Raw genomic sequence first — 17,632 nt, 5'->3', positions numbered from 1 at the left:
GAGCTGAACCACGTTATTTTCTTACTGGTTTGTTTTGTATCTGGATTTTGGAGAGGTCTTGATTGTGACTGGAATGTCATTGTGAAAAATAGTTGGATATGTGCATATATATAAATCTATATATTTATATATCTATATATATCTATATATGTATATATCTATATATCTATATATCTATGTATCTATATATCTATATAATGTCTATACATCTATATATATATGTCTATATGTCTAGATATCTATATATCTATAATTTATATATCTATATCTATATATATCTATATATCCCTGGAAGTGTCCAAGGCCAGACTGTAGTACCCTGGAATGAGATGAACTTTAAGGTCCCTTCCAACCCAAACCATTCCATGATTCTCTAGTGGTTCTATACAGAAATAGGGGAATATCATCCACTCACATCACCATTATTTTCTGTTTTTCACTTTTTTTCTCTCTAGCTCTGAACAACTTATTGCTCACCATGCCATACTTGAATGTCAAAATCCTGCTGCTCCATTATTCAACTGATTTTTAAAAATATTATTTAAACATGCTAAAAATTCAACAGCAATGATTTCTCATGCTCATTATTTCCTTTTTTTTCCTTTGCATTTCTAGACCTGTGAAAAGCTTTGATAAATAGAGAAAGCAAAAAAAGTTTAAAGAAGTTTCCTGAAGACCACCTAGGAAATGTGATTTTTAGCAATGGTCTGTGGACTCATCTCTCTTTAACAGAGTATTTCAGAAATTCTGGGCAAAATTGTGCCTTAAAGGCACAGCTCTGAAGCCCTATCTGTGTGGAAGAAAGGGAGACCTAAGAACAAAAAAGTCTTTTTTCGTCTGGAGTTCACTTTGTAATATCTGGGAAGCACATTTTGCAGTGGGAAGGCTGCCAAAAGCCTGGCTGTGTAGTAAATAAACATTTTGGGGGAAAAGCTGGCTGAGAGAAGATGGTTGGTGAAGAAGGATCTTGAATGGCTTTATTCCTTTATTTATTCACTTGAATTTTGCCCTTCTGTATTGATGGGTTCATCCTCCTGGACCCCTGGAATTGTCCAAGCCCAGGTTGGATGGGGATTGGAGCAGCCTGGGACAGTGGCAGGTGTCCCTGTCCCCAGGGGTGGGACTGGATCAGATTTATGGTCCCTTCCAACCCAAACCATTTCATCAGAATCAGATTAACCAACACTGTGCCCTGGCTGCAGGTGCAGACTCTTCCTGCTCTGAAATGGGGTCTGAGGAATCCCCATCCCAGGGGGAGAGAGCAGCAAACCCCAGGGTGACACCCAGATCCTGCTGGAATTGCCACACACAAAGGGGGGAAATGTGGCTTTTTAGGGTAAAAGAATCACAAAAACATATCTTGGGAGAGGCCAGACCCCTGTATCTGCTGTGTCCTGTGGATATTTGGGATTCTGATGACAAAAGGAGGATGCCAGGACCTTCCCTGGCTCGTGCTCTGTGCTAAATTAAGATCAATAACTTCCCCCAGCTTGATCAAACTGTGCTCACAGTGCTGGATCCCTCTTGGCTGAGCTGCTGGTGCAATAACTCTGGATTCTGCTTTCTTCCCTGGTGCTGGGGGCACAGAGCTGCTCTGGAGGAGCCTCAGCCCTGCAGCACCTGGAGAAGGCACAGATTGAGAGCTGGGCTTTCCCAGCCTCTCCCAATCCCAGGCTGCTGGGGCTGGGATTTGCCACACAAAGCCCAGGTGCACCCATGCACCTGAACCTTATTTCACTTTCCTCACCAGCCTGGGGGAGATAAAGCTAAAACCCTTTTGCTGGCCATAGGTAAATAAATAAACAAACTCAGGAGTTCAAGTATGTGTGGCATCCTGCCTTCCCTGAGCAGGCAGTGTAAACAAACAAAGCATTTCCCCCCTCCTGCTGCAGAACTTTGCCAATTGATACTGGAGTAGGGCTATTAACACATGCCCACTCCAAAATGTGATACCCTTTGGGGTCTTGGAGAGGAGCTCCTCTGAAGTGATTTTTTTCTTCTGCTGCCTGACAAGGTTTTTGGCTCCACTTCAGTCTGGTAAGGAGACAGCTGCTCAACTTCTGACACAAATGAAGAAAATTGATGAGATGCTATCTCCAAAATTCCCTTTTTTCTGGCAGGCACTTCTAGGCTGAGTGTTAGGAGTCACTCAAAGGTTTGGGATTTTTCTTTTTATCCTTAGTTAGGGCAGGATTTGGGGTTTGCTTTGTTGGCTGGGCTGTTTCTAATAACACTCAACAAATGCATTGAAACTGAATCTTTGGGAACACAAGCAGGGATCACAGAATTTACACTTCCACTCACACAGCTTGTTTGCTGTTGTGTACTGAATTATATCCATGGGTTTGCATAATTCTGAGCAATTTCTTTCTCTCTGTTTGTTGTGGAAATGCAGGTGGCAGAATCTCCAGGGGGGCCCTGTAAGGAGGGGTCTTCTTGGGGTGTTTCTGTGGGTCTGGGTTTTCACAGGATTTTTTTTTTTTTTAGGGTAGAGATGTGGTTGTGTAGCCAAGAGGGATAATGTCAGTAGCTCCCAGAATTTGTGTGCCCACTGTGAAATTCCTCTGTTCCTCTCTCAACTGGAGATGCTCTCATGATTTTCAAGGCTACTCATTAAAGGGAAAATGTGTTTATTTTTCAGCTGAGCGCAAAGGAAACTCCACTCACTCTTTCACTGCCATGGTTCTCCTGCTCTCAGAATAACAAAAAAACTATATTTGCCACGTTCCTCTTGAACTATTTCCTCAGAATTTCATCTACAAAAACCTCAGCTGTGTAAAGTGCACCTTCAGCCCTAAAAAAAGCTTTAAATTTATTGCACTGCTATCCTGTTTCATTGGAAACAAACCCCTTTGTTAGTCCAGCTTTAGACTTTATGTCACTTTGTGATTATCTTTATTGTGGCAAAGCCTTTGGCTTTGACACACAGTTTGCTGTTCCTTTTTAAACCTCCCTGGAAAAGCAGCCATGGAAAGCTCTGAATAATGCACATGACATATGCTGCCTGTCTCTCAGAGGGAGCTGAAGAACCTGACAGTAATTTGCATTTTTGGAGCTGCAGAAGGGATGCAGGAAACTTCAGGCAGGAGTTTTTGGGACTCTGAGGTCAAAGCAAGAAGAGGAGTTCAGAGAGGCCCCAGCAGAGATGGGAATTGGATGGAGAACAGAGGATGGAGCACAGAGCTGGCCTGAAATGAAAAAAAATTCCAGTTGATGCCACTATAAGTGCATAAAAACATCATTTTCCTTGGGATGGGAAAACCTGGGTCCCATTTGGCAAACTGAGAGGAACAGACACAGCATCTCCTGGTTGTCCATGTAGGAAATGCTAATTAAGGTGAGGCTGTTGATTTCTCATGGCAGTAAATGATGGCTCAGTGCTCTGTTTTCTTTCTTAGAGGTGCAATTATTAATTAGCATCAATTTTCATTGCTCTCTACTGTAGTTAATGAGCATTCCCTGAAACCTTGTGGGAGATGGGTGATTCCTTTGCAGTAGCTGGAAGTAGAGCACACTGGTAAAAATTTCTTGGTTATTTAAAGTAGGTAAAAAAGCCTTAACCAAATATCATGGAATGGTTTGGAAAGAACATCCAATTCCATGGGCAGGGACAACTTCCACCATCCCAGAATGTTCCAAGCCCTGTCCAGCCTGGCCTTGGACATTCCCAGGGATCCAGGGGCAGCCACAAATTCCCTGGACAATGTGCCAGCACCTCCCCACCCTCCCAGGGAACAATTCCTGCCCAATAAAAAAATTCTATATTGAAGCCTGGCTCTTATTAGTTCAGTATTTTCTAGAGGTAACCAGACACACTCTGATGAGCAACTCTGAGAGATTAAATAACAAATTAAGTGAAGTTTGGGTTTTGGTTTCTCTTAATAAAATAAATTAATTTACAAGACTCAAATACTGCACCCCCAAACCCCATTTTCACTTCTATCATTCCTTGCAAACTAGTGGCAGGCACAATCAAAAATCCCTCTTTTCTGAGGAATTTTTGGAGGAATTCTCCAGCTCATGAATGGCATTTGGAGGTGACAAGAGAGACTGTGGGGACACTGCTGTCCCTCCCTGCTCACCCCAACACCACCAACTCTGCATCCAGCAGTGACTGACACAGGATATTCCTGGATTGTATTAACTGGGAGCCAGTTTTGATGTTTTCATCTCTAACAGTTCAATTTCTGTGGTTGTTGTTGTGAGATCTGTTTTGTGTCCAGCTGAGCTCTCCCAGAGTGGAGGGTTGGGTTTGGAGCTCGTGCAGGTGGGAGCACAGGGCTCGTGCAGCAGAATTTACCTTTTTTTAAAAATATTCCCCCAGCTCCTTTGTCTCTTGGCAACTGCAAAAATAACTCCATCAAGAATAAACCTGCAAACAAGGGTGAAAAAGCAGAACTGTGTGAAGACATGAAATACTCCAGTTTAAATAGTGCTGGAAAGCTATTTCCTCCCCCTGTACCCTTCCAAGGCTGGAATGATGTGCTCTGATTCTTAAACACAAATCCTGACTTGCATAAATCCAGAGATTTCATCTGTGCAGAGCTGCAAATTGCTGGGATAGTAATACCTGGATATTTTATGGCACATCCTTAAGTCAATAGGCAAAAGGGTTCTGAATAAAAGCCTTAAAATTACCTCATGAATTATTAACTCTTCCCTGTATTACCTTTGAATTATAAAAGCCTGGAAAAAAATAGGGTGGAGAATTGAAAACATCAATCTCAGGTTCTTTAAAAACGTAATACTGATCATTTGAGCAGTGTACAAATCTTTTATTAAAGATAAAGAGGAAGCCATAGTTTTTTATTAACTCCAGGATATGCTCAATCCACATGATTAAAAATCTCATTACTAACTCAAGTCAGGGAAGTGATTTATTGCTGAAACAAAATAGGAGGTGTTTTGCTGCCCAAAGCTGGTTTTATGGAGAAAAAAACCCTCTCAATTTGTATCTCCTTTTCTGGGTTAGGTGTTTCTGAGGGTGGATTTGGTTTTCCTGGGAATGATGGAATTTCACTTCAGCCAGCAGCTGAAACACTACTACCTTAAGAGGGAAAGCCTGAAGTAAAATTATAGGTACCAGGAGATACATTTTTCCTCTAGTAAATTCAGCTGGAGCAAATGATTTTGTCTGATTAGGTAATAGGATGTGCAGGGGAAAAAAAATAATCAGGATTTTATACATAGATACCATTCAAGTGGAGCTAATTCTGTAAAGCAAGTGTAGATATTTTAGGGCTTCTTGGTGTATATCATACACTAATATTTCCTGATCACTGTAGTAAGGATGTACTGTTCTAAAGGAGCCCTTGAAGTCTCATTTTACAATGAGAAAAAGCTTATCAACCCAAAAACATTTTTTTTCCCCCCAAAAAATACCATCCTAATTTGGGAGACAGATCACAGATAATATTTTTGTCCTGCTATACCTGAAGCAGGTCAAATATTTTGTGCTGTGTTAGGCAGCTCTGTGGGTGAATTGTACTCTGAATTATGCCCAGCACAAATTCTGGGATTATTTATATTCCACCCTACAATGTAAAATGGAGATAATACTGAATTTATTTACGTCACAGCAGCTGTGGAAAAAACTGGGTTAGACACACTTGCATATAAAGACAAGACATTAAATGGTGCCATCAATTCCTGCAAGCCAGCAGAAAAAAAATAGCTTTTCTCTTCCTGATAACCATGCTGGATGGCTCCCAGGGCTGAGAGCAACTTTTGCACATCCCACAGGAAGTTTGGATTCTCTCCTGAGCCGTGGGTGGAAAATGCCTGGTATTATGGTGACAGGTGCAATAGGTATTGAAACCTAAACCCTTCCCTGCTCCTGGGGAACATATTGCCAGTCCTGGGCTCTGCTCCAGAGGGGTGTTTTGGGAGAAATTACACATCTTGAGGTAGAGAAACAGTTCTGGAAATAGGTTGCTTTCAGAAAAAAAGCTGGCAGCTTTTCAGCTGTTCAAAATGTTAGGAGGGGGAAAGATGGAGCAGTGGAAGGGTGGGTTGCAGGTGTGGCAGGGATCTGGGGCTCACACACCACAGTCACTCATGGAGGGCTCCTGGGGCAGATAAATGGGTTTTTTGGGAGCCTGGACTCGTCTCCTTTGGTGTATTTCCCTCTGGATTCTGGGCTTGGTGCACTGAGCAACTTCCACTCACCACCCCCCAGATTTCAGCTATTAAATACTTCCACTCACCAGCCCCCAAATTTCATCTATTAAACACTTCCACTCACCACCCCCCAAATTTCAGCTGTTAAACACAGCCAAGGAGTGAGAGTGTTTGCAGCTTTTTGGTTCAGAACTCTGCCCCAAGGATCTCAGCAGAGACCCAATGTAAAACAATGTGCACAGGAGGTGCAAAAGTGCTGAGGGGACTTTTCCCAGAGGGTGGGATGGAAAATTGCTTTCTGGAGAGAATCATGGAATGGTTTGGGCTGGAAGGAACCTTAAAGATCACCCAGTCACCCAGTACGTGGACAGGGACACCTTCCACTATCCCAGATTATTCCAAGCCCTGTCCAGCCTGGCCTTGGACACTTCCCAGGATCCAGGGGCAGCCAGATATTCTCTGGAATATCTGAAGGAGGGCATCTTCAACTTCCCAAGGCATTCCAGGGAGATGTCAGCAGCACTGTCAGCATGTCCCTCAGACTGTGAAGTGAATGTTCCCAGTAAATGTGCTCTGTGAATTTGCAGCCTTAAATCTGCTGTGTAAATGTGTCTTCAACTTGAAAAGTCTGGGGTATCAGGAATTAGAAGTGGGGTTCATCTCCTGCCTGTGTTTGGCCTGTGCTAATTAAACCATGTGACTGTAGAGCAAAACAAGAAAAATGCCTCCAAACCATCTTTTAAAAAATATCCCTGAAATCCATCTCCCAAGTGGGGTTTGTTGTCATAGTTAAGGCAGCCAAGGGAGGCTCCTCAAGAGGATGAGAACTTATTTTCTCTGGGAAATATGCTTTTCTTTCTTTTTTCCTTCTCTGTTTTCACATGAGTGTTGTTATGTTTTCATTCCCATCTGGAAGGTAAAATCTCCCTCTGAAATCTCTGTTGTAGCTGCATGAAACAGCACCCAAGCAGGTGATAATGAACACATTCAACATCTGATGGTGATTAACAAGCAGCCCTCAAGATCCTTCCTCACTGGAGGAATTTCTGTCTGTAAATCCATTACACTCCAATATCTGCTCAGCCTGAATATTTCAGGATTTTCCAGCTTTCAAAGGAGTGTTTCAACTTGGGTTGGGAATGTCATGTCCATGTTTCTGTGCTTGGAGACCCCCCAGCACCAACATTTTGCTTCATTAGGATGCTCCTGTTGGATGCCACTGCTCACTAATGCAAATATGGGTTGGGCTACTCCTTGTGCCATGTTAAGAATGAAAAAAACCATGAATTAGACAAGATTAATTTTAATAATATGCTAATGTATATGATAAATGGGATAACTGCTCAGTTTGGAGCTGATATGGATTTTGTTTTTCAGGAATATGCTTTGCACATCACAGTCCACATTCCTGCAACCTGGATTTCATCTGCCAGACCCTGATTTTTCTCTTCATAAATCCACAAAGTTTGCATTTGTGATTTGGCTTGAGTTTAACTCTACAGTGCTGTAACAGCAATGTAAATTTATGGTGCAGGTTATCAGAAAATCCGATTTGGAGAATCTGAGGGGAAGACAACAGCTTGGAAAAGGAATGGGAACATCACAGAGCTAAATAGGCACCCAAATAGTCTGCCTAACAACTATCAAAGTGATAAGTTTGGATTAGGGTCTAATTTACAGCTTCTATATATTGTAACTTCTCCCGTGGAACACCAAGTCGATGTCAATGATTTGACATTGCTTTCAAAAAGTACAATTACAGTATATTCCACAGAAGAGTTGTGTTTCACAGGAGCCCTTTGTTAGACTTGGCAATAAGTTTGACACAGCTTAGTTCAGAGCAGAGTATTCCACTTTTTTTTTTTCCTCAAAACACAGTTCAATAAGATGCTCAGAAGACAAGAAGTTCATCTAACAAAACAGAATCCAATTGCATTTATTTGTGTTCTTGTGCCTGCCTGTATTTTATGTGGGGGGATTGGGAAGCAAGGAAAGTTTTCCAGGTCGAGGCTGGGATATGTGGCAGACCTGAGGAGGTGCATCTCTGAGAGGTGATAACTCCAGAAACACCACAAATACCCTGAGAACAGAGCTGTGAAGAGGAGCTTGGTGTTGAAAGGGAATTAAAATGTGTATTTTTGTGAGAACAGATCCCTTCAGATGTGGCCTCTTTGTGGGGAGTGCTCTGAGAAGGGCTCTTTGTTCAGCCTTTACCTGCTGGTTCTCAAATATCCCTGTGGCTTTCCAGGCTGGGTTTGTGTCTTGGTATGAGCCCCAGGGCTATGGATGGTTCTTGCTTTCACCCCATCCCATGCCAGCACAATTCCTTCCTCAAACCAGGGCTGGGCAAAGCAGACTGAAATGGAAAACAATATAGATAAAGTATAGAAAATCCTATATTATAGAGTCTTCCTGCTGTGTTCTTCACCCCTAATGTGCTTTTTGGGGGATCACCACAGGGAAATGTTCACATTCTGTTGTGTAAATGAAATGTGGGGCCATGAAATGCTTTATCCTGACCATACCAAAATAAGCTTTAAAAAAACCCACTTAAAGATGAAAATAAGACCTCCTATGAAGAGTTTAGCAGATTAAGGAGTTACCAGGTAAATCCTGGTATTTCTTAAGGAAAACTTTACATCTTCAACTCCTCTGCTTTAGCTGAAGGCTAAACCTGCTCAAACCCAACACTGGTGATTAATTTGTAGGAAATACTGACATATTTTCTACCAGCCAATGCTCTCAGGTAGTTTGCGGATGTAGGGATGTGTGCAAATTCCAAATTCTCCTGGCAGCACCTTTTCCCTCTCCAGTTTAATACTGGGAGTAGAAGAATGATGATAGCTGCATTTTAATTCCTGTATTCTGGTGGTGGAAACATCCTGATTGTCAGGGCGTTCCCCAGAGCTCTGGAGAATCCCTCTTGTGTGACATGGAACTGAACTGACATTAAAGGGGGGGAAAAAGTCACAAACACAAGACTGTCCATGAAACATCATCTAGAGTGGTTTTTTAGGCCTCTGAACACAAAATTTGGATGATGCTGAGCTCCAGGTTCAGCTGGGAGAGGTGATATTGTGAAATGTGGTAGTTGAGTTTCCACACATGGCCAGTCCCCTACTGCTCCCCACTTTTGGGAATCTCACAACCTGCCTGACACAGATCTAAGATGATCACAAGAAGATATTGGCTTAAAAATAAAAATTTTGGGGACAAAACAGTGAAAACAACTAATAACAATCTCAATTATTACTATTTTCCTAATAAACTCTGCTTTATTTGCTGTTACTTCCTCATTATTTCCCCACAGTTTTCAGCTCTTTGGGACTGGTGTTTGTCTCTAAGTGGTTCTGAAGGACATTTTCTAGGATACTTCAGCAGCAGAGATCCTGCTCTTGCCATGATTTACTTTAGGAATTAGGTGATTCCTTCCAATTCCCTCTGTGGCATTGCTTTGGTGCAAAGGTGCTAAAGCAGCAGCTTAATGAGATAATTATAATTAATATTACACAGGGGTTTAGAGCCCTCAGGCAGGAGTCTCAGCACCTCTTGATTTAAAGGAATATCTTGAATACATTATTTACATCAGATATTAGACCTGCTGTGCCTGAGACTGCAAGCCAGGGGATTTATTAGCACCAGACCTATTTATTTGGAAGAAATTCTGTGTGATGAGCAAAGCTGCAAGCTCAGTTTGGAAGTAAATAGATGTTAATATCAGATAAATGATAGATAAGTTCAGCCTGGCTGCTAGAGATTTAATGTTAATTCAGGGATATTTTAGGATAGCATCCCCAGTCTCATGCCACACTTCTGGAATCTCAGTGCAGAGATCTTCTGGATTTTGAGATACTTCAGCTCTTCTTGTGTTTAGTGAAATACTCTTGACTCACTTCAAGTAGTTTCCAAAGTTTTAACCCTCTTTGCTCCTTGATGAATGAAACCACTTGTGGCTGTGAGATGGGATGGGCACAGAGATGCTCTCAGCTCAAATGGGGGTTATTTAATCCAGCTGAAAAAAAACCCCCAGTGCTCAGCAGGTCCCCAAAACTCTTTCTATGGAAGGAGATGCTGGTTTAATCCAATTTTAAACATCCATTTTTTATTTTGGATATTTGTGAAGTACTTTGGTTTTCCTGTTATTATTTGATGTTATTCCTACTGATATTATGGACAGTTTTTGAGGTAAATCTAAGCAAGTTTTTCCTCTACAGCTCCTGGCAGGAGGTCGTGGTGAGGTGAAAGTCAGCCCCTTTCTCTCAGGCAATCAGTGATGGGACAAAGAGAAATATTTTCACCAGGGGAGGCCTGGGTTGGATATTAGGAAGAGATTATTCACAGAAAGATTGATCAGGCATTGGAATCTCTGGGGGATTCATCCCTGGAAATCTTCAAACAATGAGTAGATGTGGCACTTGGTGGGTGATGTAATTGAGTGGGAATGGGGATGTTTGGTCAAAGGTTGGAACTGGTGGTCTTGGAGGTCTTAATAATTCTGTTCTGTGATATCCAAATGGATCAGCAAGTGGAATAACTGAAGGAAATATGGGAAAAGCCCTGATCCAGAAGGTGCCCTTGTATCTGCCACAAATGCTGCATGAACACCCTGTAAATTCTGGATCTGGGGCTAATCTGATAACTTTCCTGTGGATTAAGATTTCCAAAAACACAAGGGGTGGATTCCCCTGAAATGCTGGCACTTTGGCTTTTCTCTCTCTCCCTCCCATGGACAGACACCTGCAGGTTTCCCTGGAGGTGTGAGGAGAGTGGGCTCAGTGAAACCAGGGCTCACATTCTGCTGTGTTTGCTCTAAGAGTGAAAAATTCATGGCTGCAGGTGACATCAGTGTGCAAAAAGGAGCAGCCTGGGCTGTGGCTGAAGCTCTCCTGACCCAGGAACTCACCTGCTTGGCTCATGCTCCTGGAAGCTGATGTCCCAAAGCAGGAAAACTCCTTACACAGGGAGCTCCTCCTGCAGAGGAGGCACAATTTACACAGTAAGGATATTTTCTGTGAGTGCTGCAGGTGAGCTGAGTGGAAAACAGAGTTGTGCTGATGCTGCTGTTCTTTGCTGTGATATTGCTGCTGAGGCTCCTTGATCCATAAATGTAGGTGTGTTTTGGTGAATTCAAAGTAGCTTAATTCCATACAGGAGAAGGCAATTTGTGCATCACCTCTGCTCTGTGCCCTGGTCCTCCCTGCACCACATCCATCAGTAAGTTTGGGGATGAATACACTGTCTGTGGTGGGATGTAACATCAGGCAGTCTTGCTAAAGATTTTGATAAATAACTCGTGTAAATATGATCCAGGTCAAAGCCATTTTCACTCTGCTTCTGCTTAGCGCTTTAATATATTTTTATTTTCAGAATTTTTTTTTTTTTTTTTTTTTTTTTGCCAGCACATGGAGGAGTGCTGCCCCCCAAGCTGCAGCTAAGCAGGATTGATGATTTTCTTCCTACCCACCCCAGTTTAATTAGGCTGTTCCTATTTCCTGCCCCTCATTATACCACTGCTGCTCCCCGACACAGCACTGGAAACAAATTATTAGCAAAGCACAGAGGAATACAAGCTGCTAATTTGTTTTGGTCTCTGCTGGAAAATTGCAATTGTACATATTGCTTTTCAAAGTATTTTATGGGGCCTGACACAGAGCTTGGTTATCTAACTGTTGCTTTTCAGAGGAGCAAGCTCTGGTTGGATTATTAATTATGCATAATTGTATATATATTAATTATATTATTTGTTTCTCTTAGGACAGAGAGAGGGGAGCTGTGGGATGGGTTCAGGGGACTGGAGTGGAAGGAGCCACAGTCACAGGAGGGTGGCAAAGGCAGGGAAACAGCCAAGAAGAAATCCTGGTAAAAGGCTTACACTATACTGAGGTCCCTGAAACAGTACATTAATTGAATTTACAAATCCTTACACCATTTCAAAATTTTCTGTTTGAAAGTTGACCTTTTTGTCATTAAATAGTGTGAAATATTCAAAGCCGTGATCCAAAGTTGCTTGGTTTGTCCTCATTACAGATGCACACTTCATTCATTAACTGTGTGGGTTTTGATATTTTCTGGGGGAGGAAGAAGGTTTATTCTGAATTAACAACACCACTCTCCTCCCTCAATTTTCTGTTTCTATGCCATGAGATTTTTGTGATGTTTATTATTTTGTAAGGTTTGGATCTTCCTAAATTTGAGAAGAACTACAGACCCCTGTGACCTTGAATATTTCCAGGGATGAGCAATCCACTCCTTCTCTGGGCAACTTTTGTTTAGTAGGAGATAATATTGATCCTGGAATTTGAGTTTCAGTAGGACTGTGTTTCATGTTGAGCAAAATTTGGTGGAATTGGAGCTTTGGTGGAATATTTTTTTATAGCCTGACAAAACCAAACCCATGTGTGGAAGTTGGGCTGGGGAAAACTCAGTTCTTGAGCTGAAGAACCAAAGTTTTGGCCCAGACTCTTTTGAGTGAGTACTGGCACCATTATTTCTGCTCTCCCCATGAGTCATGAGAGCAGGATCACAGATTCAGTTTGAGATTCTCCAGCCTGAGATAAGGGGCAGAAACAGCCCAGGAATTTACAGGAAGGGAGCAGACAATGTTTAAACATTGCTCCATCCTTCCTCCAGTGTGTGAAACAGCTGAGATTCAAGCAGCCCATCTCTGCTGAGTGATTTCACAACATCCCAGTTCCTGTCACCCTGTGGGATGGGGAAAGTCAGCTGCTGGCAGCAGGCTGAGCAGGGAGGGTTTCAAAAGGACTTTGTGCAGCACAGCTGAGCAAGGATGTTCTTCGAGAGCCTCCAGCTCGTGTGTTTACAAAAACCCCTTTTCTCCAGAAAGGAGAGTCAGCCAAAGTGTGCCTTAGAGCTCTGGGGATGAGTTAGCACAGAGGGCAGCCAGTCCCACAGGCTGCAGTGTTTCATCCTTGAGTGGGTGCTGGAGCATTGCTGTGACTTCTGTCCTGGATCCTTCTGGGGAGCTGATTCTGGCCTCAGAGGGGACAGAAGAAATGCAGCCATTTCCTGCAGGCAAGGAATTCTTTCTGTGCTCTGACAAGGCAAATAACAACAACAACAGAGTTAATGACAGGCCAGATTTCTGTTTGCAGGCCTTCCTACCTGTTTTTGTGTTAAAAATTCATGAGGAAGAAGTTTGCTGGTTCTTTGTGCAGGTGGAACTGCTTCCAACACCACTGTGCCTTTTTTCTCAGGTGTGGGACATCCAAAAATGTTTCCCCTTTTGTAGGGGAATTTTGCATCTTAGAGGGCTTAAGGGGATTTCTGCCAGCTGTTTTTGAATTAATTAATAATAATTGATTCTTCCCTGGGGGGGTGGTGAGGCCCTGGCACGGGTTGCTCAGACAATCTTTCAGATCCTCTCATTCCAAATATCCTGCCACAGGTAGGGACACTTTCCATGGGTCCACCTTCCATCCCAGTTGTCCCAGGTTGCTCCCAGCCCATCCATGATTCTGATCCATGTTTCTCATTGCAGCCATGACCAGGGGGCTCCAGGGACCCCAGTGCAGCCTCTGCCCCTCCTGTGAAAACTCCTTTGCACTGGAAATGCCTCAGGAACCTCCTTCATCCCACTAAGTGCTTTAGCAACCAGGAAATCTCCAGAATCAGTCACAACTAAATGCTTTTTTCCTGGTTTTTAGAACATCATCACCTTCCAGAAACTTTGTGAACAAACTCAGAAGTTGCTGTGTTCTAGATCTTCAAGCAATAGCATTGGGAGGGGAGGGAAATAGCAGAAGGGACACATTTTTCATTTTAAATTATACCCAGCCTTCTTAAAGCAAATTAAATTGCACTTAACCAAAGAATACAGATAACAGTATTAAGCACAATAGAACATTTTAATTACTAAGAAAAACAAATGTCCATGTCTGTAGCTGCAATTAAGGGCGAGCTGTATTTGCTGTGCATTAGTGTGACTTGTATGTCTGAGATACACTAATTGCCCCAATCCATCAGGTGCTTCAGCCTTGACATCCTGGCCATGGAGAGGCTGCATGGGAAGGCAGGAATGGGGTGAAGCTGTTTGATGGGGTTTCTGACCAGGAATGGGACAGAGCTGTTGTTGGTTTGCTGGAATTCTCCTCCAGTCACAGGAAGGGGTTTGGGAAGGAGGGGATGGAGAGGAAATGGCTTCAAGTTAAACCAGCAAAGATTCAGGTTGGTTATTAGGGAAAATTCCTTCATGGAAAGGGTTGTCCAGCCCTGGCAGAGCTGCCCAGGGCAGGGGTGGAGTGCCCATCCCTGGAGGGGTTTCAAAGCCTTGGGGATGTGGCACTTGGGGACATGTGGCAGTGGTGGCCTTGGCAGTGCTGGAAATGGTTGGACTCAATCTTAAAGCTCTTTTCTAACCTTAATGATTTGGTGATTCTGTGAAACAGGGACTTTAGGGTGGAGAGGGTGCACAGGGAGACCTGCAGGAATGAATAGGAGGAGGCCACTCAGATTTCCCAGATTCAGTCCTTGCTCTGTTCTCTCCTCTCACTCAGGATGCCCAATGACAGTAAATCCTCAGATATGGAAAGGGCTGGGAAGAGAAAAGAAACAATTTGTTCTCCATGCCCCTTGTGATAGAACATGAGTAATGACAACAAAAAATCACAGCAGGGAAGAGTTGGTTAAAAATGAGGGAAGGGTTTTTAATATTAAGGTGGTTAATTACTGGAATAAATTCCCTCTGGAGACTGTGAAAAGTTCTGTGGAGTTCTCAGGGCAGCATGTGAGGAAAGGTTCCTGAGGAGCACCATGGTGGAATTTTCCATCCCTGGATGAGGTGGATGGGTTTGGTATCTCTGGCCACCTCATCCAGATGGACTCCAGGGTGGACAAGTGCCAAAATGTTTGGGGAGGTTTGTGGAAGGCAGAAGTCCATCTTGGCATTGGCTGGGGTGTCTCTGAACTCTGAAATGGGCTCATAAATGACCTCCCAAAGGGAAACAAACCCAGGGAGGAAATGATTCCTGGAGGTGTAACCAGCTCCCAGTCTTTCCTAGGGTTAAAAATATTTGTGCTGAGCTAGTGCAGGCTTCAATCCCCGACTGGTTTGGGTTGGAAAAGACTCAAAGCTCCTCCAGTCCCAGCCCTGCCATGGGCAGGGACACTTCCACTGCCCCAGGCTGCTCCAAGCCCCATCCAACCTGGCCTGGATCAATCCCCTTGAATTCATTTCCAAGCATTTTCCTCCTGCTGGAGTGGGCAGGGATGTTGTTTTGTCCACAAACCCCATAAAAATCTAGGGAAAAATCTCTTTTGACATGTGACTTTGCCCTGGTTTAGGGCAGCAGGTGGGAAGAGAGAAGAGACATTTCTTATTCTGCAGATCTGCTCCTCCTGCTGTGGCCTTTAAGTTCCCAAAAAAATGGGAGAGTGTTTTTAGGAAAACTGCTGGTCACTGGTTAATTCCTGGATCTGAATGCACATTCCAGAGATGACATTGCTGATAAAATCCAAATGGTGATTGCAGCAGTCCTGGTGTGGTGTCACACTGCACAAGGTGAGGAAAGAGTGACTTTAGTGACTGGGGAGCTCTAAATCCACTGCCTGCTCTAAAGAGATGGACTTGGAGTTAAAAAATCAGAAATAAAAAGCAGGTAAAACAGGTAGAAATGTCACTTCACTGAGTGTCACTGGCAGAAATATGATTCACTCAGCAGCCAGAAAAAAACATTATTTATGCAGAAGTGCCAGTAGGATTTGTATTGCAGGAACAATAAATTATAGTTATTTTATAACCAGCTGATATATTTGATCACCTAATGATGCAGTATCTACCTAAGCAATGCTGGGCATGAAGTTGTGGGTTGGGTTTGAGGTTCCTTCACATGTGAAGTTCCTAAATAAGTTTAATAACATTAAGATTTCAGAACTTTGTTAATCCAGATGTGCTCTGTGCATCTCAAACAACAACAACAACAAAAGGTATTTTTGCTTTTCCTTTGGACCATTAAAATGACTATTCTGGGGCCCCTGATAGAAAGAGAATCCAAGGAGGTTTCATACCACCAAATGCAAGATTTAGTGGTAAAAATAATCCTATTTTATGTGGAAGAATCACAGAGGGACTAAGGAAAAGTCTTGCATGGAAGAATGGTCAAATATTTTATAAACTCATGGAATTACAGAGTGGTTTGGGATGGAAGGGACCTTAAAGATCAGCCAGACAAGGGGGCTCAGCTCCCCATGGGATTTGCTCCCTAAGCCTCCCTTCAGGACTGGAGATTTTCTCCTGGATTCCCAGCTGGGTTAAGCATCATTCTCTGGTGCACAAACCCCAATTTACTGTTATTTTCCCTGACTCTCTGCTTTCATTTTGAAACTTGGTTTTCCTGAGCTCAAAGAGAGCTGGCAGCTGTCTCTGGACATCACCCTGAGCCATGGAAATCTGGATGATTCATTTGCCTCCAAAGAGAGAGCTCAAAGCCTGAAACCCTTTTCAGACTCAGAAGAAAATGTGGATTAGGAGGATCTTGGTTTCCATCTCCCAGGGAGCTGCCAAATTCCCTTCTCTGCTGCTGTGGTGGCTCAGCACTGTGCATTAAATAACATGACTGATGTTTGTCATGTGTGACTTGTCCTTTTGGGACTCTCTGGAGGCACAAATATGTGCATTGTTTTGACTGCCTGTTTTAGGGCTTTTGAATCCAAACATATTTCACTGTGGCTGTTTGGGGTAGCACATAAGAGAGTGTGAGGCAGAGTGGGATTTGGCCTGGAGAGCACTTTGCTTCTAGAGAGTTTATTCCAGGATGGGGTTAATTCCTAAAAAACCCATTATTTTACAGAAGGAATCTTTGCTGTGAAAGGCTGTAGTGGCCAGTGGTGGGGCCAGGGCAAGGAGGTGCTCAGAACCCTCTGGCTGCTTTTGGATTTTTAGTTTTTTGGTGGATTTTCATTCCAGTCTCTATGTGGTGCTGTGGGAGATCACCCAGTGCCAGGGCACTGAGCATTTTCCTGGCATATTTCAGTTTTTCTTGATAAAATTCCAGAATGGTTTGGGTTGTCCCAAGTGCAGGGACACCTTCCACTGTCCCAGGCTGCTCCAAGCCCTGTCCAGCCTGGCCTTGGACATTCCAGGGATTCTGGAATTCTGGATTCTCTGGGGATTATCCCATCCATCCCCCATTCCCTGTGTCCTGTGCTTCCCTCCCCAGTCCCTCTCCAGCTCTCCTGGGTCCCCTTCAGACCCTGCAAGAGTCTCTGAGCTCTCCCTGGATCCTTCCCTTCTCCAGGGGAACATTCCCAGTTCTCCCAGCACTTCCCCATAGGAAAACAAGCAGAAATCCATTCCCAGAGTGGGAAGCAAAGCTCAGGAATCAGGAAAGACTCTTCAAAGCTCCTCTCCTGGTAACTAAACCCAAAGTGTGGCTGCACCCCCAAAAATGCTGTGAAAAATCAAACCTGCTCATCAGATGTGCAATCCCTGTACAAAAATGTGTCACTAACACTGAGAATCTTTTCCCAGGAATTTTTTTTTAAATTTTTTTTTTTT

Source organism: Erithacus rubecula, assembly GCF_903797595.1.
Source record: "Erithacus rubecula genome assembly, chromosome: 8".
In the NCBI taxonomy this organism is placed as follows: domain Eukaryota; kingdom Metazoa; phylum Chordata; class Aves; order Passeriformes; family Muscicapidae; genus Erithacus; species Erithacus rubecula.
Note: the sequence above shows the minus strand (reverse complement) of the source record.